Source organism: Lonchura striata, chromosome 2, assembly GCF_050655825.1.
Source record: "Lonchura striata isolate lonStrDom1 chromosome 2, ASM5065582v1, whole genome shotgun sequence".
NCBI lineage: Eukaryota > Metazoa > Chordata > Aves > Passeriformes > Estrildidae > Lonchura > Lonchura striata.
Window position 1 is genome coordinate 13112666 of NC_140704.1, and position 20077 is coordinate 13132742.

Consider the following 20077-nt stretch of genomic DNA (forward strand, 5'->3'; position numbering starts at 1 on the left):
GCACCCTGTGGGACCCCTGCTTTGCATGGCCACAGGAGATGGTGCTGCTCACAGCAAGAATGCTTCCCACATCATCCTGAAAATCATCATACACTGAATTTTCTCCTTTAACTAATGCCACCTACAGCTGAAACATTTTCTTCTCCCATTTGTTAAACCAAGGTATTAATAAACTAAGTCCCAGAACCAGAAAACTTGGACTTATAATGCCTATTATGTTCTTCATTAAGTACTGCTGAACCTATCTATAAATGTAGATTAATGAAAAGAGAAATTCCTGCCACACCACATATTTCAAGATTTCTGCAAAGCTATCATAATCTCACAGAATATTTCACATTGCAACAAATATTTCTGGCTTAGAGGAGTTTCTAGAACAAGAAGAAACATGTAGGTCTTGTGAAAGTCTCTCTATGTTTTGTTCAACTTACAAAGAAATGTGTCCTCTCACTGAAATCTTTGTCCCATAGCTGGACAAACAGTGTTTGAACTCCAAACATTGCAACAGCTGAAATCCCACAGTATTCTTGTCACCACCAGCCCCACAAATGAAAACCAAAGCAAAAATGAGTTTGCTCCTGGCTAAACTAGTTGGAGTAATACTAAGTTATTCTCAATACAGAACTGACAATCAGTAGTTCCCAAATGCTGATAATAACAGCAGTGAAAAGAGTGACACTAATAATAATAATAATTATTATAATGATATAGCTACATACCTCAAGCTGCATTTAAAATCACTTAAACAGAATAAAACTGATAAAACCAGATTCAGCATGTCACAGTCTGATGTATCCACCCAGGAAACTCAGAAACACTTAGCTCACCACAAAGCAAAGAGAAAACAATGAAAACATTTGCAATAGTCTCTTGTTAATGAGATGTTTATGGGCCAGTGCTTAAACTGGAAAAAAAAAAAAAAGGCCAGAAGCGCTGATTAGTGTTTTTTAGAAGTTAAAATGTTGGGTTTCAGTGTTTCCAAATTAATCACAACATTGAAAATTTTAGTGAAAGTTATAATCCAATAATGGTCACAGAAATGGGACATTAAAAGGAAGCCTCCAAGCTGCAGGAAAGCCACAGCCTGTGTAAATCAGCAAAGTTACACAGATATCAATGGAATCATACCAAACTGCACCCACTGAGCTTTTGGTAAAATAGACCAACAAGGAGAAGGATTTAAAGGTATAAGTAGAGATGCCTGAAAGCTAAAGGAAGACATTTAAAAATACCAAATGGGATACATAAATCTGAATGTCTGAATCCCAACCCAAGCCCATGCAGACAGTAGAAACCTGAGGACAGCTCAGCTGCCTTGTGGTGACACCAACCAACCCCAAAGCTCCAGGTGTGCTTCAGATGAAAATTCCATTGTCTGTTGCAGAAGTTTATAAATCCATTTTACAGGGGAACACACACACAAGTGCCTAAATTTAGGCAACTGAGTCTGCAAGGTCATTCCTTCCTGAACACCACAGGAAATGGAGAAAAACAGGCACTACTCCACAGCAGCTATCTGACCTCCATTAGACCATAAAGCAGCATTAAAGTGAGCCATTTTTCAAAGAGCAGTTTTTAAAAATAAACTCTTTCTTTTAATTCTGAATGGAGCCAAATTTAGAATTCTCAAGTCCTTTCCTGAAATGAACCTACAATCAAAAAAGTTCAGTGCATTTATTTTCAATATGCACTCATTAAGGTATTATGCTTTAATGTTTCATACCTTATCTGATTGGTTTTGTTTTGTCTTAAATTTCCCTTTCATAAGGGGACATATACCTCCACAAATACTAGAAATGGTTTTCATTCCTGTGCACACATGCCTTTAAAATTTGCCCAATATTTTTAGAAAAGAAAGAACATCGTTTCACAAGTAATGGGCTGGTACTGTGAGGGGGGAATCGCTAAAGAAGGCTGAAGTTCAGTAACACTACAGCTCACAAAAATGAGTTTCCATTTAGATGTGACTTAATCCTGTTTGCCTATTCTTTTTTGCCTGAAATATCAGATTCTTTATTGCATCTGAAGGTTTTGGACCACAGCATTAAAAAGAAAGGATATCCACACAGAGCTAGATTTTCTTCTGTGCCTTTCTCTGAATTGTGTTCACTTGCCTCATCCCCCTTTCTCATTTTTCCCCAAACCATATTCCACCTACTGAAGTCTCATTTTTTTTCAACCACTGCTTGAAGAAATATGTTTCACAGAGAAGGTACAGGAGCCAAGTGTGTCTTCTCCCTTTATGCAAACAATGGCATAAAGCAAAACTCACGTGTTTTCCAGTGCCTGTTCACCTCAGGCAGCTCTAGAGCAGTGGGGTGAGTTTACATCACCATTTGAATGGCACAATACTGCAACTAATTTTTAAGCACTGCAGGTGACTAATGCCTGAGATTTTGTTTTAATTTCTCTTTCTGGATCACTGGCAGGAGCTGACCCTGCCCCTCGCAGTTGTGGCGCTGGGTTCTGGTTTCATGACATCAACCCTACTGGCTCCTTTTGCCTGGTTTCCTCTGTACCAATGCTGCTTCATGCACAGCTCCCTACCCCTCCCAGAGGCCAGGGGAGAGCTCTTGCTTGGTGGCTGCTCTGGTGGCTGCTCCAGAGGCTCCTGGTGTCACTGGTGTCACCGGTGCCAGGGCTACATCACACCTTCACCCTGCCCCATGTCCACCCACTGAGTCTGAGGGTGCTGCACAGCCAGACACAAGCGTGATGGGGGAGATTTCTGCACTAAGGTCACCCCTAGAGGAGTCGGGGATAAACTGCTGTCTGCTCTTTTTTCATAATTCCTTTGCATCAAAAACATGGTGTAGAGACCTTATGTAATAAGAGGCTATGTATTAGGAATACAGATGTGTTGCCTAAAAAAAGGGAGAAAAATCACTTCTTTCTTCTTTTTCATCTCCTTTGAACCCCTGTTGTTGCGTGTACCATGCAAGTGTTTTCCTCTTGTCACCACTTCTCCCCAGTAGTTTGTATCCCTCCTGACATGTATAGACTAAGTACCAGGCTCTCTCCAAAATGTGAAGGTGAGCTAAATTGACTCCCCTGTTGTGTTAACAATTGAATAGAAAATTACAAGACTTTCTTGGAAATACAGTTGTATTTCCTGCTTTCAGTCTTGACTGCAGTCCAGAAAAACAGAGATGTATAAGAAAATAAAAAAATTCCACCATATTTAGGGAGAAGGAAGGATTACTTTTCTGTATCTTATAAAATAATCTTTATTCTCATATTTTACTTTCTTTTCAAAATTTTATAGAGTTATTTACAGGGAATTAGTTTGTTTTTCTCTCAGCTCATGACACACATCAGGAGCAATGAGATTTTGAGCACCACACTACTTAGCAGCTATGTCCCAAACCAGCATCCATTTGTATCAGGTAATGCAGAAACAATTTCAACAGACCTCAGCCCTAGAGCTAAGAACCAGCAAGGAGTAATGCAGACAGCTCAATTTCAACTACTGCTTTAGCCACTCCACAGGCTAGCACAATAAAACTCTTTGAAAGTAATTGCCAGATTTTAATAATTTTAATGTTTTTAAAGGAGACCTACTATGACAAACCCATTGCCAGTGCTGCAAAGATGAACACCCATGTGCAGAGCCATTCTCTGTCTCATGGCACAGACTATGCACTACAAGAAGTGGCATCAAGAAATGGACATTAATAAATAACCAGAGTTATTAAACTCAACTACAAATTTTCTGCTTTGATTTACCCCAAGAAAATCAAGTGGTGAACCATCATTTTTGATAGGAGCTTTTTATTCTCACTTTGACCATGTGGTAATCTGTGTAAAAGATGGGCAACTGCAGGATTTATCAGCCCTTAACCTCAGAGGTGCAGAGAATGCAAAGAGAGAAGAGCAGATGACAGAGCAGACAATCTAAACATCCTCTTGGGCTGGAGACCCTCATGCCAATGATCAGAGAAACTTCTTGGCATCGCATCAAGTCAAGGAGAGGGACTATTTGGGCTCTGTTCACTTGCCTCATGCCCTTTCTCATTTTTCTATATTTTTCTCATTTTTTTATTTTTCTCATTTTTCTCATTTTTCATTTTCATATCCCACCTACTGAAGCTTCATTTTTTTTTTCAGCCACTGCTTGAAGATATATGTTTCTTGTCAAGATAAACATGCCAAAAAAGAGGTCCTGCCAAACAATTTGTAAATTATAGTAATTTCATTTACTATTTTTGGTCCAATGGTCTGTGTCATCACACTTAAAGCTTCTTCTTTTGCTACGGATATTTTTGTCTTCATACTAATGGAACTTTAATCATTTTTTCCATCACATTGTTTTCCTTTTGGAGACCAACCTAAAAGAAAATATAAGCCTTGATCTTAGGAGAATGTGCAGATTCACTCATTTAATATCTTGTAGCAGCAACACCTTTTCTGTCATTTTTGAAGTTTCTTCTTTTCTACTTAGCGTCTTCTGTGTTCCTGCATGTTTCCAATGGTATTCATACTTTCTTATAGTGCATAAATTCTTCCTTAAAATCCTTTACTCTATAATTTTTTTATATTAAAAATACAGTAGATATTTCATTTTCCTTTGAGAGTCTGCTTTTTTTGGCAAACTGATGAATAAGAGCAAAGGAATCATTAAGTGCTTAAACTTAGTCCCAAACAACGCATTATGGAATTCACTGTGGTACTTATACTGGAGAAGGCTTTTTTACTACAAAATATGTCTCATTATCCCCCCAGAAATTCAATGTTCTTTATTACAGTAGGAAGAACAATGTACACAGAAATTAACAGGAACTATCAAAGAACCAACAGAACAAATATAGAGAAAAAGTGCTTTTTTTTCTAAAATGGAGATGAGAGCCTTACCTTGTCAAAGCACTGTACTGTTTGAGAAGCACAGGTCTCAGAGGGAACAGAGCAGTTAATGATAGAGGTAAATCAAAACATATGATCATTTGCAAAATGTTTATTAGTATTATTAGATTTGAAGCCTACAAAAGCTGTTGTGATTATCTAATCTGACACTTGCATATCAAGGGAGAAGATCTAATTTCTGCAGCAACTCCACAGTGTCTGAATAAAAGCATTTATTAAAAAGACACATTTTCATAACTTAAAAATAACCCTAGTTATTGATAATCTGTCAAAATTTAGACTCTATTAGCCTTTGTTTACTTCTACTTTCTTTTAATATTTGCAGTTCATTTCTCATTTATATATAAATCTTTAAATTTTAGGGAAGTTTTTTACATTTTACATTTTGCTTTCTTTGCATCACTGTGATCAGATCACTCCATTTTTATGATTGAATTTTACCTCCCTCATGAAAATATTGGTGGATGCAATAAAATAATTTCTACCCCTTCTTTTGCACATACAGGTCTCATAGACATTATGAGATGGAGGATCATTGTATTATTTCCAATTCCATCATTCCTGTAATCTCCTTTATAAAGCTTAGATGTTCTAATGGGACTCAGAATTATGACTCAGTAACTCAGATGTTACTTGTTGTATTTGCACAATGCCATTCCCTGCTCCTGAACATCTTTCTCCAGAGATTTTTATTTTTATGGTAGATTCAAGGTAAAATCAGTCAGGTCTTTAGACAAGTCTTGAAGACATTTCTTACCTTCCAGAGCATTGCATGACACACTGTATACTTGACTGTGGTTTTCCTTTCCAGATGTGGGATGTTTCATTTGGCAGTACCAAAAGTAATATTTTCAGTGTTTTTAGCCAAAAAATTTACACTGATCTATGCTATTTATTTATACTACTAATAACTTCTCTAGTAGTCTTTGTGATATATATGTCTTACCAGCATTTTTTTCTACTTTATTTCATATTACTGATTAAAGTCTTAAATAATATTTAGCCTAGAAATGCATCACACAATGATGAATTCCCATACATAACACCTGGAGATCTATCAGTAAACCAGTTTTTTTTTTAATTTAGAACAGTATATTATGATAATAATTCTTTTCTGCTTGACAATTTCCATACTTCTGCATATTGTCTACATCATTTTTTCCTTCTTTTGTGGCTGGACAAACCTATAAATAACTTCTGTTTGAAAGGCATGAGTCTAAAAATAGAGTGGAATGAAGCTGAATAGTCTAGGACACAATGCACATTGTTATTTTGCTAAACAGGTGGGGAGGGGGAACATATATCTAACATGTATTTGAATGTTTTCTCAAAACTTCTTTATTTAAAAGGAAAAGCTCTCAGGGTGTGTGAAATATCCAGATGTCCAATCTAAGATTACAGTTTGTCCACTACTTTTAATGGTGTTTTCATAGTTATTTTACAGAAGATACCTATGAAGGAGGGGAGATTCAGCCTAATTCACTGGTAGCTTTTTCTCTCTAGCCAGCATATCGAAACTAAAAGAGTTTTCCAGGCTCCCATGCAAGGAGGGATGTGCACCTTCAGACCACTTTAGATAACCTAATTCAAATAACTTTAGAATGAGACTGTGTTCTGAAGTCCCTCTGTAGAAGCCTGAATTATTAGTTGTCATTAAACAATTAATTGTTTGTAAAAGTTGAGAAGAATACAGATGTGGGCACTTTGACAGGTGACTCCTGCTAGAGCCTTACAACTATCACCTCCTCCTTCCACTGCTGCAAAGAGAAAATCCACGGGTGCTCACAATCTTCCACAAGATCTTCACTAAACATATGCACAAGTGATATACCTGCCTTAAACATATTTTTATCAAGTATTGTTGTCATTTCAAATTCAACATGTCCTACTGTTCATTAAAATCTTACTAATTGCATCATTTTTGCAATCACTTATATTCCTGATTAGCCTTATGCCTGTTTTGCCAAAGAGCAGTGACTTCTCTTTCATTACCAATCAATTGTCAGTCATGTCTGACTGCTTTTTGAAGGATTTTTTAAGTTCCTCAGTGCTGCAAGATTTGCAAGGAAGTAAAAGAAATTCAGTCTCCTCATTTTGACTCCTTTGGCACTCAAGGGTGCCAGTCCTGCTGACTTCAGAAAAATATTTAACTTCCACTGTGTAACTTTTTGGTCCTCCTTATCTTCTAGCTCAATAGAAAGTATTTCCTTAATACTTTATCATAGGAATACATCATCCTGCTTTTCTTCAGGAACAGATAAAAAAAATATTTGTTGTACACTTCCTTTTCTATGTTGGGATTACTGTCCTTATCTCATGTCATACTGATACAGTTGTTGAACTGTTGTTTGTTCCTGACACACCTAAGAATTTCTTTTCTGAAATTCCGATTGGTTTTCCACTTTTCCAACAATAGTTATTAATATTTATTAATATCAGCTTAAATGTTTTTTCATAACTTGTCCTAAAAAATAGGATATTATGATTTGTGCAATCCAAGTATTTTAACACACTTTTCCTTTCCTTTGGGCCATGGGTGCAGCATATCAGAGCATTGCCTGTCTATTCACAGTACTGAATCAGAAGTTTGTGAATCTGTCTGTTTCTCTTTAAGCAGATTTTGCTGTTAAGCTGGAAGCACTGTCAGTCATCAGGTCTTCATCTCAGTTTGCCCCTTCCAGTTTAGCCCAGCTGCTTACTTGTCAATCAAAACCACTTGTTATGAATAGATATGATGCCTGAAGAGATTAACAGATTGAGACCCCATGATGCAATCCTGAGACACAAGTGGAAGGATACAACATATGGAAGCCAGTTTCTGGTGAACCATAATATCTCTGCCTACTCTGTCCAGATGTTTGCAGGGCCCCAGATATGTCAAACTCCCCTCAGTGTGCCACACTGTCAAACAAAAAAATAAAAGTACTATGAGAAAGGCTATTCTCATATGCCTGTAACCATGCCGAAGCCAGATAAAGCCAAGAATACAGAGCTTCACAGAAAATTTTCTTATTAAAACACAAAAGATTCTGACATTCTTTATATTCTGTAGGACTACGTTAGTCTGACTTCCGTATTCCAAAGGCAAAAGCAATGTGCATGTATTCTTATAAGACTTTTATAAACAACTTCTAACCCTCACCTAAAAAGTTGCTTGTCCTGCTAACACCCTTACTCCCATGTAAAATCATGTGACATTTTGGAAACTTTCATAGGGAATCAAAGTGAGAGCAAGGAAAACCAGCTTGACCTCTGTTGCCCAATTGTATGTCTCAGACCTTCCAGTGACCAGCAGAGCAGTTACAGGATTTTTATATCAGGTTGCCTATTCCATCCTGGGTATGCCTGCTCTGCATATATGTCTGCTGACAGGGTCTTTAATTACATTATTTCATAACTTATTTTCCATTCAGTGGGTGAATCAGCCGTATAAATGAAGCAATATTTTCTTTTTCCTCTCAGCATTCATGGGGCAGTTTAAGCCCCATTTACTGGGAATCATCCAAACCTTACCCAGAAGATAGAGACACTTATTATCTTCTGAGTGTTTCTGTGGGCATGCCTGTGCCATACAGCCATGGGTGGTGTTAAGGCTCTTTGGAGAGCACTGCCCGAGCCAGCTCTTGAACCACAAGCTGTGTTGCCACATCAGCAGGGTGCTGCAACTGAACTAATAACCATCCTTGGAGCCATTTGGTATGGACATTTTGACAATCTCATGGCTAGCTGGAGTCATGGTGTAAATATGCCCAATGATACTCATCACCACAACACCAAGATTTAAACTGCACAGGAGCAAATCCATCCACTTCACCATTTTTTAACTTCAGTTTTAGAAACCCTGGCTAATGCATTTCCTCTTTCCCACAAATGAACCTAAAATCACTTCTCTTCAGAAAACTGAAATTAATTTAGAAAGTCCAACTCGCATCATTCTGAAGACCAAAGAGCAAGTTCAAAGCATTTTCAGAATTGATCAAGTAAATTTTCAAGACATAATGCTTTTACTGCAACAATTTTTTTCCCTGTGAGTTGAGTTTAGCTTTCCAAAATTTTAGTAATTTTATTTTCTTTCTTAAAGAAGTTGAGATTCTGAGGACTGTGGAGATTGGTGCTAATCTGATTTATCACTACTCTATAACTTTTAAGGAACCCATATAGGCATACATGAAGGCATCAACTGTTAGAGAGAATGTCTGTATTTTAGAATTTATATTTATAGGTCAGATAAAATGTGAAAGACGACTGTGCCCATTCCACTACCAAAACACATTCAAGCTTTTCTATAAGAGACACAAATTAGTCATGAGCCAGCAGGTTTGAGAAACACAAAGAGGTAAATTACAAAGCAACGTGCAGGGATTTAGCTGCATGACTCCTATTAACATCAATGGGATTTAACTGTGCGACTCCCTGTGCACCACTTTGCAAATTTACCCTAAATTGACTAGCGTGGTAATTCCTAGACAGCATGCAGTGGGGAAGTGACTGCTTCTGTAAACACAAGGGACTGTTGATTCTCAAATGTCTCCATGCTGCACTCAACAAAGAACAGGCATTCAAAGAAACATTTTATTCCCTGCATCACAGGAGGACAGGAAATAAAGACACAAGCTCAGAACTCCATAGGGGACTCCAGTTCCAGAAATGTCATTTAGGGAAAACAAAACTCTCTTAATGATTTCTGATACTGTCACATTCCTAACCTTCTGAGCCAAAAAAATAGGATCCTTTAGTATCACATAGGTACTGAAGCACCAAAACAGAGTAATTTCTTAGTTCCTGTATTAAAATGACCTGAGAAAACAGAATCATAGACTCATAAAATTATTTGGGTTGGAAGTAGAGTTCATTCCAGTATTCTCTTCAATACTATTCCTCCTGAAAAATTTATCACAAAGAGATATTTTTGCTTTCTGCAGGAAAAGGTTTATTCATTTGCTTCCCTCTGTTCTCATAAATCTTCTTATTCTTATATTATTATGTAGCTAAAGGTTTCATTATTAGGTACTTAAATCTAGCTCACCTTTTATTACCTTTACATATGAGCTGGAACATATTCCTGGCTGAATAAAAGAGTACAGGCCTCGTTTGCATTGTGTATTTCCCAAAGCAGAGCACACAATTTCAATAAAGGCAAGAAACACAATATGTGGGATAGCAGAATATTAGCATGCAGGTGGTTTGTGATTTGAGGGGGATGGAGATAGTGGAAAATTTTGAAGAAATGTTAAAAGTCGGAAATAGAAATAATGTACTTTTCTTCTGATATATTATTTTTAGATTTTCAGAGCTACCTGTAGTTTTCTGTCCTATAAAACCAAACCACTGCTCCTCAATTGATATCAATCTGAAAAAAGTCAATTTGGAGATAGTACTGCTTCCTGAAAATGCAGTATAATGTTGTAAACCTGTTGTATAAATACAGCAGCAAAGGAAAGTAAAGAGGAGCAAAGCAAAGTTCTTCTGATTGCATTGCTCTTTCTGGCAAGCTATTGTTATATTGCTGTTTATATTATGCCAGTTTCCAAGAGTCAGTAAGAATCTGGCATATCTCTTGGGTGCAAAATTATGACAAGTGAAGCCTAAAACCCCAAAAGAAGGGGTTTGAATGGTGTGATAAAACATAGAGATGTAAAAAGCCACAGACACTCAGACACACAAGCCACATCTAAGCATGCATGTATAACTACTACCTGTTGCACTCTACTGTACAGTAAACAGATTTTTCATCAGAGAGCCCAAATTTCCCCTTATAATAGATGTAGTAGTTCTTCAATATTCTCAGAGTCAAAATATGGAGTTCAGGTCTATAGGAATGAATGAAGAGTGGATACAGGACAGTCCTATATGGCATCAGCTTCCTTCCATACTCTTCATTCAGTCTTTTTTTTGAGCCTCAGGGATGATCAGCAGGTATCTATTTCCATCCTGTATTATCTAAAGATTCTCATTTTCATCTTCCCATTTGAGGAGTAAGTAATACTTCTGTATCACTTAGCTCCTCTATTAGCACTGAATCTCCTGAGCCCCTTTAATGTGGATTCTCAGATTAAAATCAGCTATCCTCACAGTCTCTTCATTCAAAATGCCCTGAAAAGCACTGAGAGGAAACTGTATGTTGGATAATTATCCTGATATCTCAGCACAGTGAAAGGATGCACACATCTCTTTCATTTCTGTGTCATTCTAAGGGGTTAGCAGGTCAGACCTGCTCACTCTGGCTCAGAAACTAAAAGCAAACCTATCCCCGACTTGCTGTTTTTCAAACCTACTAAAAAAAATCAGTGTATTTTTAGTATAGCATCTGTGAGAAAAAAACATGTGGAAAAAAAAATAATTCACCCCCACTCAAAGTATTACCCCTGTTGAAAAAATGCTCCTTTTTATCCAAGAATATTCCTTCCCCAGTGAAAATATTCAAGCTGTTGCTGGATTGACCAGTAAAACCCTCCACAGTCACTTCTGCTGCTGAATTGGTAGGGATGCACACATCCTCAATGTCCCTTACAGTTCTGAGCTTCATGGTGTTAGAATGAATATTGTGGATATTAAGACACTCTCAAGGTTTTCTATTTCAGCAAGCCTATCTACTGCCCTTCATCTGGCCCCCAGTCAAAAACCAAATTCATTGTTATCATCTTTTTACTTAGAGCCTCCTTCCTGGCTTCATGGAGTTACAGAAGATATTCTGCTGTATTTCCTTATGTTTTTGTCTTCATACAAAGAACAATTAGCAGGAAAAACCTGAAAACCTGATTCCATAAGGTTGAAAAACAAAAATATAAAAATCACCTACTTAGAGAGTAGTTTTTGAAATGTGATAATTAGCTGCTATACCTAAACAATTAGCTTGTTACATTGAAAGAGTGATTCTTCAGCCACCCCATGATCTCTTGAGAACTTTGCCACTGACTGCTGACCACTGACTTGGGGCTACAGAGTATGTAGAAAACCCTATGAAAGTGGCATTGATTGGAATATCTTGTATTTAACTGTCTGCAACCAAGAGGACTTCTGAATTTCAGCTGTGTTCAGCTGTGTAACTGATGAACAAAGTCTACACTCATTTCAAATGTCCCCTCTCTCCTTCCATGTGTAAGAAATACTCCCAGCTAAACCTGGTTACAGAAGAATGTCACACACAAAAGTCTACTGTGCCATCAGACTGATGCTTTGTTTCATGTGATGGAGAATTCGTGCTGGCTGCCCTGGAGTGGGGGACAGATAATGAATACTTTCTCTCTACTTGATCAGCAGCAAGATGAGAGAAACAGGCTCCCTGCCAATTTTTCTTCTTTATTTCCTCCCTCCTTCCCATTTTCTCCTTGCTGTCTACTGTCAAAAGGAACTGAGCAATTTCCAAAAAAAAACCTCAGCAGTGTCCAGCAGGAGCTGAGCTCAAGCATGGGCAAGAGCCTGAGCCCCCAGGGACACGCTGGTTTGCAGCCCTGCTCCAATGCTGGGGACCTCACCTGGATCAGCAGCAGACTGCCCAGCCACTTGGTAGCTGCCTTCAAACGTGGTGGTACAACAACCTTGAGACTCATAGAAATATAAACTCAGTAATCATTAACTGTTCAGTGGGCTGATATTAGCACTGAGATACATTCTGAATCACTGCTCCTAGATGCCCAGATCAAAGGCTTATTTCTCAGTCAAAGCTATTGGCACCTAGAAACAACAAATACTTTCTAAATATAATTTGGAAAGCAGGACTGAATATCTGCATCCAGCCAGAACACATGTATATTACATAAACCCATTCTTGAACTATTTATCTGTTAAATTTGTGAATTCTTCACATTAATTCTGCTGGTTTCAAAGAGTTCAGTCAGTTATAAAACTATGGAACTGTTTTATTTTTCTCTAGTAAGGCTAACACAAAGTATTGTACACCATGTGTGGCAATTGTTTTGAGACATAGTGACTTGTTGAATAGAAATTCAAGTAAAATATTTTAAATTCACCAATGGACAAATTTCAGATAAGAACAAGAATTAAGAAACAAGTGTCACTATTGTCAATAGATTCACATCTTCCACCATGGTTCTACGTATCCTTTTGTTATAGCTGTGCTGATCCCTCAGCAAGGACTTGGAAAATCTCTTTCTTTTCTGTTCCTGGAGGTTTTCAGTAGCACAGTGAAAACTCCAAAACAAGGACTTCTGTATCTACTTTGTAAAAACTTATTTGGCAACATCTTTCAGTAGCAGGAAATAACTGTTAACTGATAGCAGATAATCAAAATTTCTAGTGTTCTGGTTACAGAAATTACTATGGTATTCATCAGGTAGGAGAAAAAGAACTCATTTGTGTTGGGAACTCTGCCAAAAAGAGTTGATACTGTAAAGTCTGATGGAGCACACACTGTATGCATACCTTTTATTTTCCTGGAAAAGTTACAATCAGATAAAATATATTCATTGGCTTTAAAGCTCACAGAAAGCTATCCAAGACATTCATTGTAAATCTATCATTCAGTGATGTCTGCTGAATTTTACTGACTCTTTGATTTTCATTTCTAAATACAGCTTCAGGTGGAGACATTTTGGCTGGCGTTACTGTGATAACATTTATAGGCTTCTTGCACCATTTTTGACTGCCTAACAAAATAATTTATTACTTACCTTCAGGAAGTTACAACACAGAGAACAAACTTGTAGGTTACAATCCATTAAAGCTTTGTACAGGCATTTTGATTTCTCAAAATCACAGGCTGAGTATCCAAAGCAAGAAAAAAAAAGACACAACCTAGCTGCTTGAAACCAGAGAACTTTTATTATTTGAGTGAGGTTGAAATTTCCAGCACTGACATCACCAATCTCTCTTCATGCATTTCAATTCAAAAAATAACAAAAAGGGTGTGGTAGGAGCATAAACCAGAAAGGAACTTGTCCAATTGACACCCATGGTAATAAAATTATAAATAATAATGCTCTAAGCATGTTGACAGATACTTGTAATATTCAATGCCCTCTATGCTACCTTCAGCATAAAAATGGGTCAAAAGCTATAAGGCATACTGTATTGGTATCCAAGTGTTATGTCCTGTGCTACTGATGGAACTTTTGAGCTGCCTCCACTGCTTGGAGACAAGCTTTGACAGATGCAAGCCACAGCTGTACACAGAAGTGCTGCTGCTGAGCTGGGGATTTTTTTCTAACACAGATTCTGCCAGCTTCAAAAAAACAAGGTTCATTTATGGGAAAAGCAAGCCATCTGTGCTGTTTACCATCCAGCACTGGTAAAATCTCCTTCCATCAGCTGCCCCAGTACTCTACAAGTCACAAACTGGTCTCTAGAAAAACTAACTTCCTCGCCAAGGCTACATCTCCAAGATTTATAAGAGGACAGAGAACTGTCATATTTTGCCATTGTTAATTTATGACTCTCCTAGGTATTTTGTAGCAATTCTTCCATCTCCCATTTGCCTAATTTAGCACTCCTGACTTAAGCAAATGTTCAGTTCTACTCTCTGTAAAGTTATGCCTGAGAAAGGAGGCCTGAATAGGTCCCAGAAGGGAAAAAGCACCCAGTAATAAGGTAAATTTCACTATAGATAGAAAGGCTACATTCCTTCCACACTAAATCAGTTGAAAACTACTGCAATATGCATTGTACTTGAGGGGATTTCATGTTTGAACTTGAAAAGTGGCCTGACAGTGGTCAGAAATATGTTTTGAGACATCAGCTTTATGAAGTAACAGAAATTATGTGAAATTACAGCTGGAACTGTACATCAGATTAGAATGCCCTTGAACTTGGCTAGCTTCTGAAATACTTATTAATTAAAAAAAAACTTATAATGTTTTACTGCTCCTGAACTATTATAAAACATACAGTTTGGAAAGTCTTCAGTTAGGGGAAAATTTGAATTAGGCAATAGGCTTTTGCATTTCAAGAAGTTTTATCTTCTAGTGGTGCTTCTGGTTTCCCATATGAATAAATCCTCAGCATATTTATATCTAAGAGAGAAGATAATAGTAAAGTTTCCAAATCCTAAGTTCATTTTTAGTCAACACTTTTCAAAGAACATTTTTACTAGGACACAATTTTAAAAATAATTCAAAAGAAGTCCAAGGAAAATTAGTTGTATTTTAATTTACCTAGTTCTTCCTTTCCAAGACAGCTCTAGTGTAGATAAAAGTTATGGATTTATTTTCTAATTATAAGATTGAAGACAGAATTTTTGTCAATTCTGCAGATATATTGAAAAGTTTAAGTAAACAGAATTTCAGTAAAATAGTCACTGTTTATTTTACCCTTATATCTCAACAGGTTACAATCAGACAACAAATAAAACCTCTTCCAAAAAAATACATAAAAGCCATAACGTCATATTTCAGATCTTACCGTGTCCTTTGCAGGAAATGGTTCCTGCCATAGTCTTTAACATCAGCAGTTGGCACAGGCTGTAACACTATGCAGTGGGTTATTTTAAACAATTTTGAATGAAAAGACAGCACTCTCTGACTCTCAGACTCCCTGACTCTGAGTGATTACTTTTGGGCTCAGGTTAAATCTGTCTGATTCTATAATAATTACCAAAAATTTACAAAGGGCTAGAAAATTATCACAGGTTTTGTACCATTAACTCCATCTCAGGATATGAGTAAGATGGTAATATCAAAGCAAAATAAAGTTGGGTAAGATGGATCATGTAGAAGAAAAAGTCCTGAAGGAACTAAGACAAATCAATATTTAAGCAAAAGTTTAAAATTTGTTGTCATCTAAATCAAATCCTTTGAGCAAAAGACTCACCAGAACATTGATATAAAATCAAAGCAAGTTTAGAACAAGATCATAGCATATTCCAGTATTAGTCCTTTATACACTGAGAGAACAAATGAGGAAAACTCTAAAGTGCCCCTTAAAAAATAACATATGGAGAGCCTATAAAGCTTCTATTTCCACATGTACAGTCAGAGTTGGTTGCAGTGTTACAAATATAAGAGAAATACTTGGTTTGGGTTTTACTGGGTTGTGAGTCTTTTTTCCCAAATACAAATGGTAGGTGACTGCAGAACTGGCTAGCAGGTGAGAGATGTGGACTTTTTCCACGTACTCACTCAGTTTGTACTTTTATTTACCTGCTTTTCCAGTATATTTTCCCCGAAGCCTTTTGCAGCAGCCTTTTTATTCTTACATAAACTGAGAAAAGTGACAGATGCTCATTCAAGCTTTCTTCAAGACTTTATCTCTTTTCCTTGTCTTCCTTAATTTAAAATATATACTTATCATGAGACAAGTTAAAGAAGGTGCATCACAGCTCATGCAACAGGTTTGAGCTTCATGGCAAATGCTTTTTATCATAGCATTAAAGGCACTTATGGGTTAAGGAAGTAATTTATGTCTCTATTGGACCCCTATGGTAGACATCCCTTAAAGAACAAGTCAGATGACCACCAATCCAACTGTTTATGACAGATCATAACTATTCCAGAAAAGAAAATGAAATAAGAAATCTCTTCCTTCAGAAACTGCTCCCATTAAAAAAAAAAAAAAAAAAAAAAAAGCTATTGTCTTCAGACAGGAACAAAGATTTAGCTTAAGATAGTCAAAATGCTGTCTGTTTCCCTTACAAGGAACAGGGATTGTTCAAAACCACCTACATGTCTACAGTCACTATCTACATAGTATCAAATGATGCAACATTAATTTTTTACAAGTTCTTTTCTCAGGGAACCAAGAAGTCTGACTCAGTAAATTGCTATTCAATTAAATCAGACAAAATCACAATCCCTGTGTGTTAAAGGACAGCTGGCTACGATCTTCTCTATATCTTGCCCTTCCTTACAATTTCCACTGTCGCCCTTTTCATTCTTCTAAAAAAACTGATGAGAACAAAGCCCCACCTAAATTCTTATTTTTGCATGCTTATCTTTTCTAAAGAACAGGTTTAAAGCAAACTTTCCACATCATCAAGGTTTCAGTCCTGCTGAGGATGGACATTGCAACAGGAGGACAGAGACTGAGTTGGCTGCAAGCCCCCCCTGCCTGGCTGGGGAGGAGCAGAAATGTTAAGCTAACATATGACCTGCAGTGATGAACAGGAATACATGGTTTAAAGATAGCTCAATCAGTCAAGTACACAGACAATTGGGATTGCAGGACTTATTCAGCTGGACTCAGAATCCTGCTCTTGTCCAAAAGTACCCAAATATCAATCCACTAAGAACAGACTAATAAATATCAACAGAAAATTCTCTGTGTGTGAGAAGACAAAATTGTAGAATTTTGTAGACAAGTCATTTTTTAAAACAGAAGTATTATGATTTCCTGTCCATACATACAAATCTTTCCTTTCTTAGGGGATCTAACACCTTTCAATCATACGGCCATTTTAAATAATGCTTCCAGGAACTCTTGGAGTGCCACAGCACCAGGTCCACCTGTCCTCTGGCATTACAATTACAATTACAAACAATTACAAACAATTACAAGGTTGCCTGAGTTTGGATCCTCTGCTTTTTATCCCAAACCAGCAGTACTCCTGCAGCTCCTTGTAATTCTCTTCTATCAATAGCAAGCAGGTGAAGACAGGAAGTATCCAAACAGCAAGTAATTCTAATGTGCAAGTCTTGAACACACAACAAACTTGTATCTCTTTCTTGTCTGACCCTATGTGCATTCTTAAAACAGAAAAACTATTTAAGTTTACATTAAGTCCCAGCATGTTATACTCAACTAAATCATCTGACATATGCTGAAATTTTTGACTGTGCAGACTGTTTAGGCAGCAGCATCCTCACCTGATGTAATAGAGTTAGTATAAACCTTAAAACCTTTGGTCTGGATCATGTTCTGAAGAAAGCTGTTCTCTTACAGTATTTAATGCTGTATACACTATATGCTTTGTACTGACATATTCAACAATGACAATTGAGTTTATAATTTCCCAGAATTCATTAAGCCAAAGCATAGAATAATATCCTGTATGTAGCAAAGTGCAGCAGACTCTCACTCACTTTAGTAGATAAGTGACCAAATAACTTCATTTTAAGTCTTCTCCAAAGCCATCCTAAAAGAGACTGATTTGCTGTGGTATGGCAGGTGATGGTTTTTGCACTGATGAATGTGAGCTACTGCTATTTCTGTGTTCCTGTCTCTCACCAGAGGCTGCAGAATACACTGCCAACCATGCTGTTAGCTGATATTCATCAAGCAGCAGCCTGACCTTTTGTGCGCTCTCGCTGTCCCACGGAGCATCCTGTGCCCTCATGCAAAGAAACACAGGAGAACCCGAAGGACACAAATAACAAAACATCCTTATTGACCACAAAAGAGCAGACACCACCTCACACAGTGATCTCCTCAGTTTGATCAGAGCTTCGTGCACCACTTACAGACGCCTAAAGCCAGCGTGTCTCTGACCCCCATACCTCTCCACAGTCACTCAGCTGCTCACAGTTCTAGCCTGCAATGGTCAAGAGGACAACACGCGTTTGCCCACTTTCCCCAGCCTCAGTGTTTGCCTTTATTGATTATGATCATCTGTAAAGCCTGTGAATTCTGGGTGCTCCAGGGGTTTTCTTGACAGCTAACTAAGCCTGAGGCAAATACAGACTCATGCAGCTCCAAACAATCCTACCTGGGTTTCTTCTTCCTCCCCCCTCACCAAGCACTGCATTTAATGGTAATTGTTTATGATAAGGAGATTGTAATTAGGAACATGCACTAGCATAAGTGTCCAGTATTTCATATGCCAAGCATGTGCCACCAGCATAGTCAAAATACCTCCAAGGATTCCTTTAAATTTTTATTATTTTCTTACAGTAGATGAGGAATCCCTCCCCCACTATGCACACGTACATTCATGCAGCTGAACTCCACTTCCCTGTGACAGCTGATTCAAATACAGACCAAGTTACTAACGCTGCACAAAGTTGTTGGTTCTTTCCCAATAAATAAATGTCACAGAAACCAGTACACTGAGCTTTTAAAATGGCAGTGAAGCAGAGAAATGTAGGGCTAAGCATATGGACAGACAGCTAGCCAATACCTCATTCCTAGTCTAGTGTTCATTCAAGAGTGAGAGGCAGTGCGCTGACCTTTGTTTGCAATTCCTGCTTGTGCTGCATAGGTTACTAAAGGATTTCAGAATATATCTAACACAAGACTATAAGTAAAATTTAAGTATATGACAGAGCTCCCTTGCAAGCACACACAACTCCACACAGATGCAGAGACAACATTCCTGTGAGAAGTGGAGTTTCAGGTGTGTAAAAGGTGGAAGTGGGAATGGTAATTTGAGTCTCATGTTAACACTTTTTCTTCAAAAGTTGCTTATGCATTCAAGCTATCAACATGTTGACTCATTTCTGTTTGGCTAGAGGTAATAGCTGCACTCTCCCATGCATTTAAGTTTCAACCAAATTAGAGAACGAGTCAGTCTTACAGAGCTGTCAAGACAGCAGAAGGCTTTCTCCAGGTAAATAAGATCTGCATTGCCATGGCACAGTTCTTGCTAAATCCTTTTATCTGACGCTGCCATCAGTGAGACCCACCAAGGAAGAAATACATGCCATACCCACAATTATGCATACTCTGCTAATGGAGTTTCTGTGAAAAATAAAAAGCTTCTAGGGAAAAAAAAATCTTTATGCAACTGACAGAATTAATGTCTCAATCTTTTGGATTTCACTGCAAATATAAAGAACAAAACCATTCCAGTTATATATTTTATAGGATTTAGAGAAGAAAAAGGCCTTTTTTGAATTACGGACTTGTATAAGCACTATTTGCAGTTTAGATTTATCTGAAAGATGGATATTCCTCTTGATTAAATAGAGATGCAATCATCATTTGGAAGATGGATTTCACAGCAAATTATCAGGCAGTTAAGACCATAAAGTTTTATCATTCTACCAAACTGAATACAGCTCAGTAAATAGGTTGTCTAAGAACCTCAAGGGCACACTATGCATTTCTGAGCCTTTAACCATCAACCTACTCCATGTCACATAGAGCAGTCTAATCAAGAGTATAGAGATTCAAAGAAGCCCTTTAAGATCCAGAGGCTTGTTAAATTTCAAGTCCACAGCATATAAAGAAAAAGCTCAGTAAGATTTCTGGGCCATGGTGCACAGTATTCATGGCAATGTCTGAAATATCTGGTGAGCACACTTCTATATATGACCATCTCCCCAACTCTTTAACAGCTCTACCCATTCAGTTCTTACAGCTGGTTTGTTTTGCTTTTTTTTTGTTGTTG

At 37.5% G+C, this 20077-nt stretch overlaps 1 long non-coding RNA gene across 2 annotated transcripts in view; it reads right to left on the reverse strand.

Moving 5' to 3' along the window:
- Positions 1-20077, reverse strand: part of LOC146768116 (uncharacterized) — a 175488-nt gene that overhangs the window by 125694 nt on the left and 29717 nt on the right. For both annotated transcript variants that reach the window (XR_014950574.1, XR_014950573.1), the window contains exon 1: positions 1-20077. This exon is cut by the window's left edge; it is cut by the window's right edge and continues 29717 nt beyond it. This is a non-coding gene — a long non-coding RNA (uncharacterized LOC146768116).